Source organism: Orycteropus afer, unplaced genomic scaffold, assembly GCF_000298275.1.
Source record: "Orycteropus afer afer isolate SDZICR_OR568_19922 unplaced genomic scaffold, OryAfe1.0 scaffold00060, whole genome shotgun sequence".
Taxonomy (NCBI): Eukaryota; Metazoa; Chordata; class Mammalia; order Tubulidentata; family Orycteropodidae; genus Orycteropus; species Orycteropus afer.
Window position 1 is genome coordinate 1,037,503 of NW_006921647.1, and position 13,470 is coordinate 1,050,972.

Here is a 13,470-nt window from a genome sequence, read left to right on the forward strand (position 1 = left end):
ATACACTCCTTGGAGAGAACAATCATGGGAGAAAGAAGGGCTGTTTATGCATAGGGAGACAGCTCAGGGGGCAGGAGTGCATGAAGGGATGGACACAGGGAAGAGGTAACTATTGAGAGGAAATGGGAGGGGAGCTGTTGCATTGGGGTAAATTGTAGTCATTGTCATGAGACAAAGTGTATATGAACTGCTGTATGGAAAGTGAATTTGCTCTGTAAACTTTCACCCAAATCACAATTAAAAAAAAGAAAGAAAGAAAGAAAGAAATCAAACAGCATACTGTATTGAGTAATTCTGCTGCAAAGCACCTTTTTAAAGTTTTAAAAAGGATCATGGTGTCACAGAACATCCCAGTTTGTTGTCTTAATAATGTGTTTAATGCTTATGTTCTATCTCCTAGTTCGTTGTGTAGTGCCTATGGTCTTAAAACTTGCAAGTGGTCATCCAATTGGTTTCTATTCACCTGAGGCAACAGAGGGAGAAAAAGAGTTAGGGATAGGAGGAGGATTTGAAATGTGTGGCTAATTGCTTGCATGAACAGTTGCCTCCTTTTTCATGAGACCAGAAGAACAAGATAATGCCTGGTCCCATTACTGAACACTTAGATCAAAGATTCTACAGAAGAATGCTAATCAAAAATGGGAAAATGCAGAAGAGAATTTCAAATTCTCATGGATTCTGGACTTTCCAAAGCCCTGGAACTATTTTCCTGAGATAATCTTTAAAACTTAAACAAAAATATCCCCTGAAGTCTTCTTAAAACCAAACATTAGGTTAGCTAAACTAGTAGAAAATGTCTACCTTGAGTATTATGTGCTTTTTTTAAAAAAAAATATTAGTGTGATTTGGGTGAAAGTTTACAGAGAAAATTCACTTTCCATATAGCAGCTCATGTACACTTTGTCTCATGACAGTGACAGCAATTTGAGTATTATACTCTTTTAAGAACTGTCTATATGGGATCAAAAGGATCTCTGGTGACACAGTAAGTAAGACATTTGGGTGCTAACCAGAACATCATTGGTTCAAACCCATGAGGTGCACTGAGGGAGGAAGATGAGGCAATCTACTCCCTTAGAAATTTACAGCCTTAAAAACCCTATGGGGGTTGCTATGGGTTGCAGTGGGGTTTAGATATGGGATCACAGTGGTAACAGCAAATAAAAAGATTAGATAGGAACCTTAGGGGCAGTTAATGGGGGAGGAATAGCTTAGAAAAGGAAGATGAGAATGGTTGCACAACTCAAGGAATGTAATCTATGTCCCTGATCTGTCCATGTAGAAATAGTGGAACTGGTATAGGTTTTGGTGTGCACATTCTCAACAACAGCAACAAAAAAATGTTGAAAACAACAACAAAGATTTCTGGGCCCTACACCCTAGAGTTTCTTGTTCAGTAGGTCTGAAGTGGGGAACAAGAATGGGCATTTCTGAAAAGCTACCAGATGATGCTAATGCTGCTGGTCTGGAGACTACACTTTGAGAACCAAGGGCCTAGAACACCCTGGTCAAGGTAGGGGAATCAATAACTATATGTCATATTAGTTAATTCAAGTACTTCACAACTCTTTAAAAAAAAAAAAAAGCATTTGTTGAGGTGTGGAAGGTTGACTTTACCTATTAACAAGTGTGGCAAGTAAAAAAAGAAACTAAAAAAGAATAAAAGATATTATTTTGATTGCTAAGGTTCACCAATCCCAAACCATCATTTTTTAAATCATCTCATGTGCATGTGAAAGCTGGACCATGGAAAAAGAAGACAGTAGGATTGATTCATTCAAACCATCGTGTTGGCAAAGGATATTGAATATGGACTGTCAGAAGAATGAACAAATCAGTATTAGAAGAAATAAAACCAGAATGATTATTAGAAGTGAAGATACTGAGACTTGGCTCATTACTTTGGACATGTCACGAGGAAAGACCAATCCCTACAAAAAGACAACATGTTTGGTAAAATACAGGGTCAGCAAAAACAAGGGAAATCCTCAATGAAATGGACTGACACAATAGCTACAACAGTGGACTCAAGCATCATGAAAATGGCACAGGCCCAGGCAATATTTTGTCCTATTACACATAAAGTTGACATGAGCTGGAGCCAATTGAATGGCAATTAACAACAACAAGATTTGTAAGAAAATGTGTAAGCCTGTAAGGATGAAGACAGGGTTGATGCTCCAAGAAGGAACCTGGAGTAATCTTCTCTGGAATATGTAACTAGCTAAAGAGTTGAATTAAATCTATCACCCTAACATTCAGTACAAGGAACATTGATGGCACAATGGCTAAGAACTGGGCTGCTAACCAAATGATTGGCAGTTTGATCCCACTAGATGCTCTGCAGTAGAAAAGACCTATACATATTGCTCCCATAAAGATTATACCCTAGGGAACCCTATGGGGTACTTCTTCTTTGTCATATGAGTTAAAATTGACTCAATGGCATACAACAACAACAAAATGAAGCAGATAGGCAATAAGACTTACAGTGTGTGTTCACAGTTTTGGAGCAATACCTTCCCAACTTTTAAATGCAAGGCTACAACTAAGGATTTTAGACACTTGAATACAGTTGCTAAGATGAGGAACAGAGACCACAACAAAGAGGGGAAAGCAAATAAATATATACTTTCAAGAAGCGGATACATTGATGGCAAAGACAGCTCACTTTTTCCAGGAAAAGACTATCAGAAAGGAGAGAGAACATGTTATAACTATGAAATGGTTATTGTTGTTGTTAGCTGCTATAGAGTCAGCCCCTGACTCATGGCAAAGGACCAAAATACTGCTCAGGCCTGTGGCATCCCCAGTGAGGGATTAGGGATCCGTCTTTGTAATCCATTGGGTTCTCAATACTGATAAGCAGAAGTAGATCATCAGACTTCTCTTCCTAGTCTGTCTTCGTTCGGAAACTCTTCTGAAACCTTTTCAGCATAATGGCAACATGCAAGCCTCCACTGACAGGTGAGTGGCAGCTACACATGCAGTGTATTGGAAATCAAACCCTGGTCCCACACGTGAAATCACAATGAAATGATTAAGTTTGCATAAAAGGAGGAAATTTAGAGGGGGGGAAAAGCTTTGAAAAATATTACAGTGTAAATAAATATCTCATTGGAAATGCTAGAAAATAACATTGCTTCCAAAAATCAATAAAAAAAAGAAAAGATAGAAAATAACAAAGAAAAGATAAAAGCAAACCAGCCAGTCAGTATGTATATCCAAATATTGGTGTTTCGGAAATAGAGAAGATGGTAATTGAAGGGCAAATTGGCAATAAAACAATTAACAAACATTTTTTAAATGGAGGACATGAGTTTCCACATCGGTAAAGTCCATCAAAAGTTCAGCACAACCATATACAAACACTAACTCAAAATGGATAAAAACCTAAATGTTAAACCTAAAACCATAAAATTCGTGGGAGAAAACTATGGGACCTAATCTTTTATAAAAATAGCATAAAAAACATAACAACAAATGCATGAATAGGAGACAAAATCGATAAATGGAACCTTATATAAATTAAAAATTGATGCTCTTCAGATGACTATTTTTTAAAAATCTTAATCTTTCCAGGTATCAGCTATGTAGATTTCCAATTTTAATCATATACAGATGACACAATCTTACTTGCTGAAAGTGAGGAAGACTTGAAGCACTTACTAATAAAGATCACAGAGTACGGTCTCTGGGATGGATTACACCTCCACATAAAGAAAACAAAAATCTTCAAAATTTGACCAATAAGCCACATCACAATATGTGGAGAAAAGATTGATGTTGTCAAAGATTTCATTTTCTTATTCTTTAAAACACCCCCATTAAGTAAGAAGGAGTCCTAGGTTTTGCCAGGAGACTTTATTAAAATAGTAAATAGACAACCTACAGGGTGGGGAAAAAAATCCTCAGAAATGACTTGTCCAGTAAAGGACTGATCTCCAAAATTTATAGAAAACTACAAAACCCACAAAACAAAAAGACAAAGAATTCAGTCACAAAACGGGCAAAAACATGAACAGAACCTTCACCAAAGAGGATATCCAAGCAGACAACAAATATAAGAAAAGATGTACATGATCATTAACCATTGTTGTTAGATGCCATTGAGTCAGGTTCAAATTATAACAAAACTATGCACAATAGTTCAATAATTTCCACATTCTGTTGGATCACCTTTTTTTGGAATGGGCACAACAATGGATCTCTTCCAGCTGGTTGGCCAGGTAGCTGTCTTCTGAATTTCCTGACACAAACATGGGAGCAACTCCAGGGCTGAATTCATTTGTTGAAACAACTCAGTGGATATGCCTCAGTATCTGGAGCCTTGTTTCTCAACAAACGCTTCAGTGCAGCTTGGACTTCTTTTCAATGCCATTGATGTGAACAATATTATTAATATCACATGCAAGTAACATTTTGCTGAAGATAATTCAAAAAAGGTTGTAGCAATATACTGACAGAGAAATTCCATAAATTCAAGGTGGATTCATAAGAGGACGTGGAATGAGGGATATCATTGGTGATGTCAGGTTGATCTTGGCTAAAAGCAAAGAATACTAGAAAGATGTTTACCTGTGTTTTATTAACTTTGCAAAGGCACTAAACTATGTGGGTCATAACAAATTACAGATAACATTGAAAAGAATGGGAATTCCAGAACCGTTAACTGTGATCATGAGAAACCTGTACCTTTTAACCTAGACTGTGCCTTTTACCTAGACTAAAAGGCAGTAGTTTGAACAGAACAAGGGAATAATGCATGGTTTGATATCAGTAAGGGTGTGCATTAGGGTTGTGTCCTTTCACCATCATTATTCAGTCTGTATGCTGAGCAAATAGTCAAAGAAGCTAGACTATATGAAGAAGAATACAGCATCAGGATTTGAGGAAGACTCATTAACAACCCGTGATATGCAGATGACACAATCTTACTTGCTGAAAGTAGACATGAAGCACTTACTAATGAAGATCAAAGAGTACAGTCTTTAGGATGGATTACACCTCAACATAAAGAAAATAAAAATCTTCAAAATTTGATCAGTAAACAACATCACAATACATGGAGAAAAGATTGAAGTTGTCAAAGATTTCATTTTTCTTAGCTCCACAGTCAACTTCCATGGAAGCAGCTGCCAAGAAATCAGATATCACATTGCACTGGACAAATCTGCTGCAAAAGACCTCTTCAAAGTGTGAAAGAGTAAAAAATGTCACTTTGAAGACTAAGGCATACTTAACCCAAGCTAAGGTATTTTCACTCATCTAATATTCATGTGAAATGTGGACAGTGAATAAGGAACACTGAAGAAGATTTGAAGACTTTGAATTGTGATGTTGATGAAGAACACTAAAAATACCATGGACTACCAGAAGAATGAACAAATCTAAACCGGAAGAAGTGCAATCGGATTGCTCCTTAAAAGAAAGAATGGCCAGACTTTATCTCACCTATTTTTGTCATTTTGTCAGAAAACACCAGTCCTGGAGAAAGATATCATGCTTGGTAAAGTGGAGGGTCAGTGAAAAAGGAGAAGACCCTCAATGAGATGGACTGTGCCATTGCAATTAGGGTCACTGCGTCAGAATCAACTTGATGGCACCTAACCACAACAACAACAACACGTATGATAGAATGAAACACTACCCAGTCCTGTGCCATCCTCAAGTGTTGCCACACTTGACCCCATTTTTGCAATCACTGTGTCAATCCATCTCTTTGCAGGTTTTCTTCTTTTTCGATAACCCTCACTTTACTAAGCATATCTTTCTCTAAAGACTGGTTCCTTCTGACAGCATGACCAAACTACAAGAGATATGTCTGGTCATTCTCTCTTCTAAAGAGTATTCTAGCTGTACTTCCTCTAAGACAGATTTGTTCCTTCTTCTAGTATGCCATGGTGCATTCACTATTATTTGCCAATATCACAATTCAAATGTATCAGTTCTTCTGTGATCTTCCTTATTCATTGTCCAGCTCTTACATGAATATGAGGCTACTGAAAATATCATGATTTGGATCAGTTACTCCTTAGTCCACTAAGTGACATCTTTGTTCTTAAATGCTTTAAAGAGGTCTTTTGCAGCAGACTTGCCCAATGCAATATGTCTTCTGATTTATTGACTGCTGCTTCCATGAGTGTTGATTGTGGATCCATATAAAGTGAAGTCCATGACAACTTCAATCTTTTCTCCATTTATCATAATGTTGCTTATTGGTCCATTTGTGAGGATAAAATTCTGAATACTGAAATATTCAGATAAAATACTGAAGGTTGTAGTCTCTGATCTTCATCAGTAAGTGCTTCAAGTTTTCTTTATTTTCAACAAGTAAGATTGTGTCATCTGCATATCACAGGTTGTTAACGAATCTTCCTCCAATACAGATGCTGTGCTCTTTTTTATATAGTCTAGCTTCTTTGATTATTTGCTCAGCATAGAGACTGAATATGTATAGTGAAAGAATACCTTTCCTCATTGTAAACTATGCAGTAAACCCTTGCTCTATTTGAGCAACTGCCTCTTGGTCTATGTACCAAGGTTTCTCATGAGCAGAATTAAATGTTCTGGAATTCCTATTCTTTGTAAAGTTACTCATAATTCGTTATGATCCACACAGTCAAATGTCTTCACATAGTCAATAAAGCATGAATAAACAGGTATTATTTGCTTTCAGCCAAAATCCTTCTGACATCAGCAATTATATCCCTCCTTCCATGTCCTTTTCTGAATCTGGCTTGGATTTCAGGCATTTCTCTGTTAGTGTACTGCTGCAAGTGTTTTTTTTTTTTTTTTTTTTTTAATCATCTTCAGCAAAATTTTACTTGTGCCTGATATTATTGATAGTTCCACATTCTATTGGCTCACCTTTCTTTGGAATGGACATAAATATGGATTTCTTCCAGTTGGATGGTCAGGTCTTCTACATCTCTTGGCATAAATGAGTGACTGCCTCTAGAGCTGAATCAGTTTGTTGAAACATCTCAAAGGGTATTCTATCAATTCCTGGAGCCTTGTTTTTCACCAGTTCCTTCAGTGAAGCTGAAACTTGTTGTGGTAGTCATGTTTGTGTGTCAACTTAGCTGGGCCTGTTGAGTAGCTGGGCAACTGGTGGTAGTTATTCCCCATGATGAGACTGACAATCAACTCCATGGTGGGATCTACCACAAGCAGCTGAGTAGTCTTTGGAATGTGGTCTGCTTCCTGTATATAAGGAGAAGCCTCGGGAATAGTCTTTTGCCTAGGGCACACTTGGACCCTGCATGTAGCTGTGTCATTGCTCAGCAGCCTGCTATGCTCTGCCAACCTTGGGACTTACAGTGGACTTAAGTTAATGGCCTGCTGTGTGGTTTGGTAATATTGGGACTGTGTCTTTTTATTGGTCAACCTTGGGGCTTCTCAGCCTCAGCAGCTAGCAGCTGTCTGAGTGAAGAAACACTTCTAGCTCCAGTGGGCCAGGGGCAGGAGGCAGAGCTGGACCCCAAGGTTGAGGGGCTTTCATGCAGCCCCTAGGCCTGGCACTTTGAACTCGGACTTAAATCCTCCAAATTGTAAGAATAAACTCTTGTTTGTTAAGGCCATCCCATTTGTGGTATTCTTGTATTCTTTGTCATAGTGTCACTAGGTAACCAGAACACTTGTCTAACAAGGTTGACTCTGCTGGTATTTGAAATACTGATGATGTAGCTTCCAGCATCACAGAAACATGCAAACCACCACAGTATGACAAACTGACAGACAAGTGGTGGATTAGACATAGAGAGACAAAAATCAAAACTGCAATGAGATACCAGATATCATTTTAAACCCAGCTAAAATAGCAAAGATTTTTTTTTAAAAAAAAGAAAAGATAAATATTGGTAAGGATGTGGGGAGATTGAACCCTTTTCCATTGCTGATAGCACTGTAAAATGGCTCAACACTATGCAAATGCTACGGCAGTTTGTAAAAAAACTAGAACTAGAACTACCCTAGCAATCCCACCTGTTAATACTATTATTCAAATTTACACATCTACTACCAAAGCCAAAAATGTAGAAATAAAGGATTCTTATGAACTTTTGCAGTCTGAAATTGAACAAACATGCAATCAATATACTTTGATAATTACTGCTGACTGGAATGCACAAGTTGGGAACCAAAAAGAAACATTGGTAATTGGAAAATATATCCTTAGTGATAGAAATGATGCCAGAGATTACAAGACAGAATTTTGCAAGACCAACAACTTATTCATTGAAAGCACTTTTTTTTTTTTTTTTTTTCACAAACATAAATGGTGGCTATACATGTGGACTGCTCTAGATGGAATACACAGGAATAAATTGACTCCATCTGTGGAAAGAGGTGATGGAGAAGCTCAAGATCATCACTCAATGGCCAATTATGGAACAAACCATCAATTGCTCCTATGTAAGTTTAAGTTGAAGCTGAGGAAAATTAAAACTAATCCACAAGAACAAAAATACAACCTTGATTATATCCCACCTGACTTTAGAGACCATTTTAAGAACAGATTTGATGTATTGAACTTGAATGGCCAAATATCAGAGAAGTTGTGGGATGACATCAAGAACATCATACCTGGACAAAGAAAAGGGTGACTTAAAAGATAAGAAAGAAAAGACTAAAATAGCTGTCAGAAGAGACTCTGAAACTTTCTCTTGAATGAAGAGTAGCTAAAACAAATGGAAGAAATGATGAAGTAAAAGATCTGAACAGAAGATTTCTAAAGGTGGCTTGGGGAGACAAAGTAAAGTATTATAATGAAAAGTGCAAAGACCTGGAATTAGAAAACCAAAAAGAAGAATACATTCAGCATTTCTCACCCTTAAGGAAATGAAAAACAAAAAAGTTCAAGCCTCAAGTTGCAATACTGAAAGTTTCTATGGGCAAAATACTGAACAACACAAAAAATGTAAGAAGATGGAAGGAATACACAAAGTCATTGTTCTGGTTACCTAGTGCTGCTCTGACAAGAATATACCACAAATGGGATGGCCTTAAGAAACAGGAGTTTACTCTTAAACTTTGGAGGCTTTAAGTCCAAGTTCAAAGTGCCAGGCTCTAGGAGCTGGATACAAGCCCCTAACCTTGGGGTTCAGCTCTGCCTCTTGCTCCCAGCCCACTGGAGCTAGAGGCTTTTATTCATTCAGACAGCTGTTGCCTGCTGAGGCTGTCAAGCCCAAGGTAAACAAGTAAAAAGGCACAGTCCTGATGTTACCAAACCACATGGCAGACCACTCATTCAAATCCATTGAAAGTCCCAAGGTCGGCAGAGCATGGCAAGCTGCTGAACAATGACACAGCTACATGCAGGGTTCAAGCATGCCATAAGCTAGACACCATACCCAAAGCTGCATCTTATATAGAGGAACCAGACCATATACCTAAAGCAGCTACTCAGCTGCTTGTGGTAGATGCCACCATGGAACTGATTGCCAGTCTCATCACAGGGAATAACTACCCCCAGCTGCCCAGCCACTCAATCAGGCCCAGCCAAGTTGACACACAAACTTAACCACCACAGTCACTGTACCAAAATCAGTTAATGTTCAACTATTTCAGGAGAACTGATGGTATTAAAGGAAGAAGTCCAAGTTGCACTGAAAAAATTGGTGAAAAACAAGGCTCCATTAATTGATGGAATAGCCATTGAGATATTTCAACAAACAGATGAAACCATAGTAGTGCTCACTCTCATTTATGCCTAGAAATATGAAAGATAGCTACCTAGCCAACTGACTGGAAGAAATCCATATTTGTGCCCAATCCAAAGAAAGCTAATCCAACAGAATGAATAAATAATTGAACAATATTATTAACATCACATGCGAATACAATTATGCTGAAAATAATTTAAAAAATGGTTGCAGCAGTACATCAACAAGGAACTGCCAGAAATTGAAAGCAGGATTCAGAAGAGGACATGGAATGAGGGATATCATTGCTGATGGCAGATGGATCTTGGCTGAAAGTAAAGAATACCAGAAAGATGTTTACCTGTGTTTTATCAACTATGCAAAGGCATTTGACTGGGTGGATCATAAAAGATTATGGATAACATTGCAAAGAATGGGAATTCCAGAACAATTGCACTCATGAGGAATGTGTACAAAGAACAAGAGGCATTTATTTATTTATTTAACAGAACAAGGGTATTCTCCATACTTTAAAGTCAGGAGAAGTGGGCATCAAGGTTGTATCTTTCACCATATTTATTCAATCTGTATACGTGGCAAATAATCCAAGAAGCTAGACTACATAAAGAAGAATGTGGTATCAGGATTGGAAGATGACTCAGTAACAACCTCTGATAAGCAGAGGATACAACCTTGCTTGCAGAAAGTGAAGAAGACTTGAAGTATTTACTGATGAAGATCAGAGACTACAACCTTTAGTATAGATTGCACCTAAACAAAAAGAAAACAAAAATCCTCACAACTGAACCAATAAGCAGCATCATGATACATGGAGAAAAGATTAAAGTTGTCAAGGATTTCATTTTACATGGATCCACAATCAATACCAACGGAAGTAGCAGTAAATCAAAGGATATATTTCATTGGGCAAAAAAGAACTCTTTAGTGCTAAAGAGCAAAGATGTCACTGTAAGGAGTAAAGTGTGCCTGACCCAAACTATGGTATTTTCAATAGCCACATATGCATGTGAAAGCTGGACAATGAATAAAGAACATAGCAGAACAATTGATTCATTTGAAATGTGGTGTTGGTGAAGAATATTGAATGTACCACAGGCTGTTAGAAAAAGGAACAAATCTGTTTTGGATGAAGGGCAGCTGGAATGATCCTTAGAAGGGAGGATAGTGAGACTTCACCTTTAGTGCTTTGTACATGTTATGAGGAGGAGGAGGGATGATTCCTGGAAAAGGACATTATGCTTGGTAAAATAGATGATCAGCAAAAAAAAAAAAAGGAGACACTCAGCAAGATGGATTGACACAGTGACTGTAACAATGGGCGTAAGCATAGTAATGACTGTGAGGATGGTACAGCCCTGAGCAGGGTTTTCATTTCATTGTACATGAATTAGCTGTGAATCAAAACCAACTTGATGGCACCTAACCACAGCAATCTCATTCATAGGTACGTACCCTGCAAAAAACCCATTGCCATTGAGTCAATTATGACTCATAGCAACAATATAGGACAAAGTAGAACTGCACCATGGTGGCATAGTGCTTAAGGCACTTGACTGCTAACCAGAAGGCTGGCAGTTCAAACCCACCAGCCACTCCTCAGAAGGTAGGCTGCGCAATCTACTTCCGTAGTGATACCGCTTTGGAAACCCAAGGGGGGTCGCTATGAGTAGGATCAGACTTGACAGCAGTGAGTCTGGTTTTTTTTGTTTTGTTTTTTTTAGAACTACTCACTAAGTTTCTAAGGCTGTAAAACTTTACAGGACCAGACTGCTACATCTTTTTCTCAGAGTGCATACTCTTAAGACCTAAAAATTACAAAGATAGACATATGTACACCTAAGTACATTACTGCTTTATTCACAACAACAAATAAATAGAAACAACCGAAGTCCCTATCAATAGATAAATAGATAAGCAAATGTGGTACATACATGCAATAGATTCTATACAGCCGTAAAGAACAATGATGAGTCCACAAGACATTATAACATGGATTGACCTGGAGGGCAAGGAGCTCTGGTGGCGTAGTGCCTAAGGCATTTGACTGCTAACCAGAAGGTTGGGGGTTCAAACTCAACAGCCACTGCATGGAATGAAGACTGGCCAATCTACTTCTGTAAAGATTTACTGCCTTGAAACCCAAAGCAGGGTTACTATAAGTCAGAATCAACTTGATGGCAGTGAGGTTTTTTTTTTTTTTTGACTTGGAGGGCATGATGTCAAATGAAATAAGGATATATGGATAAATATTGTATGATTCTTCTTTTATGAGAAGATAAGAGTAGACACATATATAAAGACCAATGTCCATTGGTGGTTACCAGGGAGAAGAGAGGGTGAGGGTAAAATACAGTTTAGGTAGTAGAGACTTGTTATTTTGGGTAATGGGAAAAGAAGCACTGAATGTAGATATAATGCATGCAGAACAACCAAAGTAAAAATGAGTGAGCACATATAGATGGCTATATGAAATACTGGAATATGATTAGGCACAGATATGAACATAGGTGAGAACAGATAGAAGTATCTATAGGTACATAAAATATGTGGGTTCAGGCACATATATTCATTAAAGGTACAAATATGTATACTTCTAAGATATAAACAAACACCTTCTTAGATTGGTTTTCTGGGTTTGAAAGCTTAGAACAACAGTCTTATGGGACAACTGAGTCAATTGGCATAATATAGTTTACAAAAATCATGATTTGCCTCCTAGTGAAGTGATTAGCACCTGGGGTCTTAAAAGCTTGTTAGTGGCCATCTAAGACACAATTTAAGATCTCTACTTGGTAGCAGCAAAACAGTAAGAAGGAAATCAAAAGCTCAGAGAAGAAACAAGTCTATACAAGCCACCACCTCAGCGACCCTGAGAAGAGAAGAACTAGATAGTGCCTTGATACTAACACTTCTTTTTCTGACTGGGGTCACAACAGATAGTCCTGCATAGAATGGGAGAAAAATATGGAACAGAACTCAAATTCATCTATCTATCTATCTATGCCAACCAACCTGAACAGTACAGAACAGAAGACTCCATGACACTATCGCTCTGAGACACTCTTTACACTTAGAACTTAGCCTATCCCCTGAAATCACCCTTTAGCATAAGCAGCAGAGTGGAACAAAAAATAAGGGATTAAAAAAAAAAAAAAGAAAAGAAAACATTGAGCACAATGGATGAAAATGGCCATTATCAAATTAAATCATCCAGAAATTTCAGAATACACAAACAAAAGATCCTACAAACTTCCATTTAACCAGACCAGATACATACAAAATATTAAGATACACAACGACTTTGGTCTTATAACCAGCAACATTGGATGCCAAACAATATGTGAAAAATACTAAGAGAAAATGATTTCCTGTCTAGAATTATAACACCCAGACAAATAATAGCCCAAGGGCAAAATTTGAATAAATATATGTCAGACATGGATTGACCTGGAGGGCAAGGAAGAGCAAGAGAAAGGGGATAAAAAGCCAGGAACCTGGACAGAAGAGCAGTCAGCCCCAGGGTAACAGGTGAGGATAGACAACTCAGGGACACCCGAAGTAGCAAGTGGGAAGAGCAGGTGAAAGGGGATAAAAAGCCAGGAACCTGGACAGAAGAGCAATCAGGCCCAGGGTTACAAGTGAGGAGAAACAACTCAGGGACGCCCAAAGTAGCAAGCGGGAAGAGCAGGAGAAAGGGGATTAAAAGCCAGGAAGCCAGAGAGAAGAGCAGTCAGCCGAAGGGATTAGGTGAGGAGAGGAAACTCAGGCACGCCCAGAGTAGCGGACTGGAAGAGCAGGAGAAAGG

The 13,470-nt window shown here is 38.2% G+C and overlaps 1 protein-coding gene across 1 annotated transcript in view; it reads right to left on the bottom strand.

Annotated features, from left to right (window-relative positions):
- NKAIN3 (sodium/potassium transporting ATPase interacting 3) overlaps positions 1 to 13,470 on the bottom strand; it is a 578,505-nt gene that overhangs the window by 319,548 nt on the left and 245,487 nt on the right. The window lies entirely within an intron of this gene.